Below are 8,968 nucleotides of genomic sequence, written 5' to 3'. Positions count from 1 at the left end.
CTCTCATCCAGCCCCTCAGTCTAATAAAAATAGCTTTCCTTCAGTGTTATTCACAGTCCTTGTGATTTAATACAACCTTGGCTCACACATTGTTATGCAAGTGCATTCTCTGGTTAACACGACTGAGGAAGAATGTATAGAGGAAAATAATAACAGGGTGGCAAGGATTGAACCTGTGCATAAAATCATTTTATGTGAAAAATCTATGTTATTTCTATAGCTCTATACTTAATAGAATTCCCAGCAACTGCAGGTGAAGTGGTGCTTGACATATTGCAATTTGATATTCTGGTTCTTTGTCTGATGGTGGAGCAATTCAGCATTGCCAAGTAAGTAAAAAGGTTCTTGAATACAGTTTATCTGAGTCCAAATTAAACACAATATATGAGACATTTTTGAAGAATTAATCTACGGTTGTTTAACAATCATAATTGGAAAAACACTACTGGGACATGCAAATATAGGCCTACTATCTGAGGAAGGTATTTAAGGCCGACAGAGGAAGATGAGTAAAGTTGTATCTTACATTAAAACTGAAAAATGTCTTTTCTTCATAAATTTGGATTATTTGTTAATCTCCTCAAATTACCCAATAAACAATTCATACAGTAGTTTTGTCACCTGGCTGCACAGTAGCGTAGTCGTCCACTAGATGTCTCCTCATCTCCACCTTTTCCCTCCACGCTGTGAGTATGAGGAACATCACATGATACTTTTCCTCTATCTGTCTTTTTGTCTCTTTTGTCTGAGTGATGCCTCACCTTGCTCAGGTTTTGTTTTCACACTGATGCTGAAATGGCTCTTTCTTGTTTCACATAAATCTTAATTGATCACTCTCGGCTTTAATGTAAACCATCCTCTCTTTCCAGACCTTTTGCCCCAGGATGCTGCCATGACAACAATGATGTTTGTTATACTGATTGTGTCAAATTGCCGAATACATTAATTAATTTTCTCCCCTCTGATAGATTAAAACACCAGTTTTTTTTTCCAGCAGTAACGCTCAGCTTGGTAAATATTAGCTCATAGGATATCAATATGTTCATGTGGTGACAATATGGTAATTAATTAGCATACATTTTGGCTGCTCTAAATTAACACTGTTCCACTGACTAATTAACTAGGCCTACCTACAGGAAATGACTCAGACTGAGCTGTAAAACAATCCTGCAACTGCTTCGTACGTCATGGCGCAATGACAACAATGCAATATTGTTCGTTTTTAAAGACATTTACAGTGTTTTATATTTTTGGACCATGCATATGTTTTCTTTCATATTGTTTTTTCTGTGCTTTCAATCAACCCCAGATCTATCAGCAGGACCATCTGTGATTTGTTGCTCTGTGGTCATTGACCCATCTGTGTGTTTGTCTGTCTGATGAGGTTAATGGTGATTGACCTCAAGAGAGGAGTCAGCTGAGAGTCTTGTGTCGGACACAAAACCTGTGATACCATGAAATGAAAGACTTCTTGTTGTAGTTTTGGCCACGTGTCTTTTATTGTTAAATCTGCACTTATAGGCCTATTGTGGCAAGTTGATAAAGATTTCATCAGGTTGACCACAGCTTCTGAATTGACTTGTTTTGCCTGTGGCATTGCAAATGACAAACTAATGACCTTTGTGTTCATGATGCACTATAGCTGTGGTCGTCTGATGATAAAACGGGAGGACGGACGAAGTGTTGTCATGGCCAGGAGGAACATTTTTCCTTTTCGTCCTGCCTGACATGATCTCCATCTTTCACCTTCTATTTCTCAATCTGAATCACCAGTGGTCTTACAGAAATACACTTAAACATACTACTTTACTTCAGCCTGAAACACGGAGAGCTTAACTGTCAAGATCTGTTGTTTTCGACACTAATCTGTGGGAGATATGACAGTGAGGCACATGTGTTGGCTTGGTAACCAATCCAGTATCCAGTGGCAACAGAGGTCTATTGAATGCTGGGTGGCTCTGTATTGGCTGGTGTGCCCACCACTCTCCTGTGTCACAAAGTCACAGACGCACATCCATATAGCAGCTCAGAATAATGGCAGGGTTGTGTAATATTCAGCTGAGGAGTCAATATTGTGTGTGAGTGTGATTGGGGAGGGGTCATCCAAGCACTGATATTACAAATGCTCTTTGTGTTGAACAACTTGGTGTACTGACCTGCAGGTGGTAGCACTCTCTGTCTCTGTCACTTTCCCTGTCTCTTTATCAGACGTGAACACACACACAAAACACACACCTCATGCTTAAGCCTTTATTTTGAAGACCCTCTATCCTTCACATTACATGCTCCCATAAAAATGACAGGCCATCTTTTAGGGTTGTCTCCCCTCTGGAGTCCTATCCATATCTGAAGGCATCCACTGGGGCAGAGGCAGACACAACAGGATAGGCGTCTTTGTCTCAGACTCCTGTCTGTCAGAGACACACAAACACACCCCCAGCCTCTCCTCTATTTGGGCGGCTGTTATAGAGAGGGCAGATGGCTCATTACCATAAATAGGACAGAGAGAGAGAGAGTGAGTGAGGGGGCCTTGCTCACCGACCAACAGGACCATGCCGCCCAAAACCAAGGAAATGGGAGGCCGTTGCTAGGAGAGAGGAAAGACAGCTTTATGGCAACACAAAGCTGATTCCCCCATCCGACCTCGTACTGCTCCCGCCCCCTCGTTCCCTGCTCTGGGGACAGAGCCTTGAATCTGCTGGTCGGGGACAGATGGTCGATGGGCCCCACTGTCTCTACAGCTGGACACAGGCTGCACCGGCACAGTCAGACCTGGCAGGACTGAATCACACCTCATCCCGTCCAACGTATCAGAAGCAGGAGCAGAAAGTGCTGAAGCCCAGGCCATCAGCTAAGAATAGATCCACACTTGTTGCCCACGGGAAATGTGTGGCTGCACAATAGATGATAATATGTTAAGAATTTATCTTTGTAGTAGTGCAGTGCTCTCTCAAATCATTCACTGCAGGATAATCACAGGTTGCGTCTTGCTTTTCCATTGTTGCTATTTGGTTTCTCAACACTTAATGGCAATGATTTGGTCAGTGCTTGTATCGAGAAGTTCTAAAATGATACATCTATACCTAAACAAACATACACTAAATCCCAAAACGAGGCAATGTGAATAGGATTGTTTTAGTTTTTTGTTCTTTTTCTATCATCTTGTTAATCTAAAAAACCCATTTGGGTTACTGCATTTTTTTTTTGACTGCTTTCTTTGTTAAATGTATTCAGCCATATGTAGAAAATGAATAAATAAGGTGCCCCAAAATAGTGGGAGGTGGGGCAAAGTGAAGCACTTCTTCTTATGAAAAGTGTTTCAACCACCTCTGAAACAATAGCACATCTGCTCTCACAAGACCTCTGGTCGAAAGGGCAAGTGCAGCCAACTGTCTCACAGACAGGAAGGAGGAGAGATCAATTGAGAAAACAAGAGAGTGTCATTTAGATAAATGAAAAATGTTAGCTATACCTCTGTGTGGCAATTAATGAATGGATGTGTTGATCTGATTTGAAGCTACACCTTGAAATGTGTTCATTTTCTCTCATTTGCCACGTTGCTTGATTGAGTTAAGACCTTTTGCATATTGTCCATGGTGAGGTCCAGCAAACTGGGACAGGATGTTTGACTGCATCACCTTAATGTGTTGCAAGAGAAAAGAGGGATGAGAAAGGAGTGGGGGTGGGGGGCAAACGGGGGGGGAGCGTGGCAGCAGCATGACAACTAAGCAGAGTAGAGGCGGTCCTGCATCACCTAGCCATCCGCCCTGGTTGCATAGGAACACAAGGGCCATGCCTACCCTGCAGACACACTCCTTTCCTCTCTCCTCTGACACACTTCATTACCCAGTGCTCAGCCAGGCACAGAGAGGCACTGCACCACTTTCTCAACACTACAGCCGTGTGCCTGCTCACAGCACTAGCAGCCAGGCTCCCCACAGACCCAGCCAGGATATACACTGCCCCTCAGGCATCGGGTCACAATCACTTTATATGCACAGTGCAGAGACAACACTGGGAGGTCTCAACATGTATCATGTGAGCAGTGGGTCCCAACCCTTTTTGTTTGTTAGACAGTCCGGTTGGATGAACTTGTAGCCTACCCTTTAATGATGCCACCCATCATATTCCAAATGGCTTTGTTTGAACTGATTATAAACTGGGTTCTGTGTTTTAATAATGTTAAGTGGATAAAAAATTTCATCTGTATTAAAAAAAATCTTTACTTTACTTTCACCGAACTTTTAAACCATTTAACCTTTACTTCTGGCTTTCAATCATTTATCCTTTATTCAGCTAACTATTTCAATCATTAAACTCTTTTTTTTTCATTTCATTTCATTTCATTTACCTTCAGCTAACAATGTCAACCATTTAACCATTAATTATGGTTTAGTATTTCAGCTAGGCTATTTGTCCATTGCTTTCAGCTAACTATTTCAACCATATGTCCTTTACATTTGACCATTTCAGTGTGTAACCATTGCTTTTGGCTAACTGTTGGTGTAGGAGCCAAAATATGTTTTGCATTGTTTCTTTATGTATGGGCTTACATCATTGCGTCGTGATGATATCATTGCGTTGACACATTGGGGTGTGTGTGGTTATTTTCTTTTATTTATTGTGTGTGGTGGTGGGAGTTTGAACACAAAGGACTAGTAGCTATAATATTTTTTGTAGAACGTCACCTCACTGTTACTGTTATTATCATCATTATTATTTACTGAGACTGACCTTGGTTTATTTTTCCTTTTTGCTATAAGTGTATGTTGGCTCTTTTTGATTTTTGTTAGAATAAACACGCTAAACTGATCATGGACCCTTTGACTTTTTGGACACATCACAAAAGACAAGCTTTAAGTTCCTCAGCGGCTGAAGGCTTGAAAGACAGCCGCAATAGTTACTAACTAAACTTTTTTGCACTTTTACACACCTTATCACTAATATTTCCAGTTAGCTGACTCAATATCTATATATAGGCCTTTTTCCCCTTTTAAGATCAAATTGTAATGTTTTATCAAATCAATGTACCCCTGGTTTGTGATTAGTAAAGTGCCCCTATACACTAACATGTGGTTTTATGGAAGTTCATAGTTCTGTCAGATTGTGAATTTGATGACATACACTATAACTTTTCATCCAGCTATGATTACTTCAAACCACACAAAGAAGTTTGAAATTATAATTCACATTACAAGGCAGCAGCCAGACTCATTACTGTGGTGTGTGTACACAATTCACACTTATTCACATTGCTGGAGGAACACTAGCAATCCCTCATACGTGTCATAGCCCACTGCGAAGCTGGTAGTGCCAGACAACACTGCTGGGCACAAGACCACCATTGTCCCACAAGATAAAGTGCACTTGTGACCAAGGCAAGGCGGGGAGGACCAGATGCTGTGAAAAGATAAGGGAGTGTCAAAGAACAAAGCTTTTGGTGTTGTGTTGTTGTTTACAGTGAATTCGTCAGTGAAATGTTGCTGCAGACGTCACGACTTTGCATTGCTGATTAAGTATTTGAAATTGTAGGTACATGTCAGAGCGGAGTGTCTTCCCTTTATCTTCTTCCTGCTTCAGGGTTAATTGACTACAAGTGTTCATTTGCTTGCAAGGAGCAGTCATTAAGGCTGAATAACAAAATTTAACTTGGCAATAGAACAGCCAGGGATCAATAGGTTAATTCAATTGCGCCTGCATGTGGTGTATTGTATAGCAGGGCCATTTGAAAGCCTTTATGAGGGAGTCGTGCAGTTTTAGTGTGCTTAAAACTGCAAAGAGATAGCATGGATATTGGTCAATAAAGAGAAAAGTACAGCACTGAAGGTACTGGAATAAAAAAAGACCAAAGTTCAGTTTGGTGTGTTTGGTGACTGCTAAGTTACAGATGACTAGAAAGGACATCTGCCCTTGATTTGTTACAGTCAGTTTGGGGAAACTGCTATGATTGTATATAACTGGAGCCTTTAAGAGATTTTAACAATGCATCATCATTGTTTATGACAGGTTACTGCAGGTAGATTGTAAGTAGTCCATTACCCAGGCCATTTATAATGCATGTTCATGAAGTTCTGTGGTGTAGTGGAGGCTTAGAGCAAGAGAGGCCCAAGATAAGAGGGTTGTGAACTAACTATGGACACACATTTGAGGGCCCACGTCTTGCAGGCTCTCTACATCCCTGGCTTTTGCCCTTCAAAATTATTAAAACCAGCCATTTTTAGTATATCGCATGGGTTTTGTCTTAATTACAATGACAATCCATTGTTTACTGAGTGCAGATTACCGAAGAGGACCAATATAAACTTTTTTTTTTTTTTTTAAGTAGTTAGTCACACAGTCTTGTCTCATTAAATAGTTAAGTTCTTTTTCATTAAGCCTTAGTAAAATGTAATTTACTGTCCTTAGCTCATGCTGGTAAGCTTAATCCTCCCCTGGAACAAATTGACACTTGGGCCTGTTTATACAAGCGTTTGCCCAATCTAACCTGAACAAATAGACTGAATCAATACAGAATTACAGGATATTTGCTTGACTGTTGAAGAGATCATTCCTCTGCCCTGCATGTTGGGCATTTTATTGCCTGTGCATTAAAAGAGGCACTTATCAGCTGACAGATAACAGACAATCAGCACACTGCTGACACAATTCATGAGACCCAGTTAGCAGAAAGGATTGTCAAACAAAGGCTCCTGTAGGCAAACACGCTCTTCAGCAGAGGATAACTGGAGGCAAAATCTGGGAAAACCTCTAGGGAAAAGAAACCTGAAGAACAAAGAAAGTGTTGCATTTGAAAGAAGCTGACCACGCCTGGTTGCTCGGCTGACAGTTAGAGGCCATGTATGCTTAGGCCTATACTTACACTATTTTCACTGTAAAGATGTAAAGTGAATAAGGAAGACCGAGAGATTAAAAAAGAGAGATAAACTGTCTGTGGTGCTTGTTTTATGCTTTCCCCTTAAACAGTGGATTGCTCCTTCTAGAGCAATTAAGCCTGAACTGGTCTTTATGCAGCAGCCAGGCAGCCACCAGCAGCTTAACTGACAGTTGCATTCTCATCCTGGGAAGAATGCAAATGCCACCTGTTTAACCAGTAACAACTCGGCCCATACTTATCTAGGAAAATAAAATACCATAGAGCCTCAGAACGCGTGTGTGCGCATGCGTCTGCATGCGTTTCTGCAAGTATGTGTGTTAGGACACCTTACGTCACAATTCTCTCGATGGCTCTTCCACTTCGCATTTCAAAGGAGGTTCAAACTAATTAGCTCAGGGTGGTGCCTCTCTGTTGGGCCCATAATAACTGCAGGTAACTATTCCAATGTCAGTGACTGTATATAGTACATTCTCTAATGCCCTAACCTGTCCGAAAGTGGAACTAAACAAAGAATAAAGGCTGAAGTGTGCATGCTGTTAAATATTTATACACTATACATCATAGTTCTTTATGTCATGAGGAAGCCCAGGATGCATTTTTATCGTCTTTACACCGTCTACGTACTCTAAATGTATGAGTGAGAGAAAGCAGGGAAACGGGAGAGGTAGACAACAGCTGCATCTCCCTAACGAACATGCAAAATGTATTATTCAGTTCATGTCTGTGTGTGACAGAGAGACAGAGATAACTAGAATTATTGCCTTGTGGTTATGCTCCCACCACTCTAGTTTCAGGTTACATCAGTGTTTATCAAGAATCACATAAAATATTTACCACTTATGTGAAATTTTGGTGTGAAGTCTCAGGTAATAGGTAAAAATTGTTTAGTGAGGTCACCGTCATGTTGACCTTTGATTTTTAGCCAAGAAAATCCAATTGGTTCCTTTATTTGAGTTACTGTTACTGTGATATCACATTCACAAAGCCAAAAATGTGTTTTGTGATGGCATCATAGCCTTGACCTATGACCCCCAAAATTTACTGAGATCATCTTTGAGTGCAAGTGAATGTTTTTGAGAAAGTTCCATCAAGGTGTTACCCCACCAGAAACAATGTGCCTCTGGCCCTGTCTCTGTTGCTAGTATGGACACGTAAAAGGAGAGTTTTTTATCCTATAGATTTCACCTGTAATCCTGTTCAGTGCAATAACGGGAAGTTTTTTATCAAATATGATTTATCTTTACATTTCCTCCAATGTAGCGGCCGTGCGTCAGAGTGTTGGCATTTATGTTTCCACTCCAGGAACCAAAGCTAGGTGAAATGAGAAAAAAAAAGAAAAGAATGAGAACAACGCCAAGAGGCCAGATTGAATGAGGAGCAGCATACAAACAAGCATTGTCACTAATAGAGACTTTTATGAGCTCCAGACCTGCTGAAATGGAGTGGCGTGCGTGTGCAGCAGCTCTTATCGGCTCGCTGGCAGTAAGGGTGGGTGAGAGCTTCCACACTTGTGCTTCGTAAAAATGGTCTGATTCATTTTCCACATGAGAGGGTCTCACTGGGGCGGCATCAGACCAGTCAGTCCACACAGATTTATGGCCCATTAAAGCAGCAGGCCTCCTGACCACTATGCCACCATAGGCTGGCTGCGAAGACATACTGCACCCTCATTCATGCTCAGTCACTACTCTCCATCACACGCTCGCTTCCTCATTGTTCATCTCTTCATCAGTACTCCTTTTACTGCTTCACATGAACCCTTATAGTCTGTAATCCTACTATTCCTCACCTCACTCCCTTTGATACAAAATGAGCTGTTTACTATAATTATTCTTGCCCGTTGATACGTTGTCACAAATACGCTTTTTGTTGTTCTTTCATCTTACTGAAAGGATAATCCTTTAAATCCCTCATCAGCACCTTAGGCAGACAACACTTTATATGGTCCAGGAAATGTTCTAGTACCATTATGAACATCTTTAATGGTGGTCAGCAGGGCATGTTGTTTTAGCCTAACAGTTTTACAATCAGATTAGCACCATTGCAGGCACACAGACTAATGGGTCTGTATTTTCAAGGCATCTTCAATCAGCT

This window comes from Trachurus japonicus, chromosome 15 (genome assembly GCF_045865225.1).
Source record: "Trachurus japonicus isolate A0001 chromosome 15, Traja_1.0".
Classification (NCBI taxonomy): domain Eukaryota; kingdom Metazoa; phylum Chordata; class Actinopteri; order Carangiformes; family Carangidae; genus Trachurus; species Trachurus japonicus.
The sequence above is the reverse complement of the archived record's forward strand: the minus strand, read 5'-3'. Positions refer to the sequence as shown.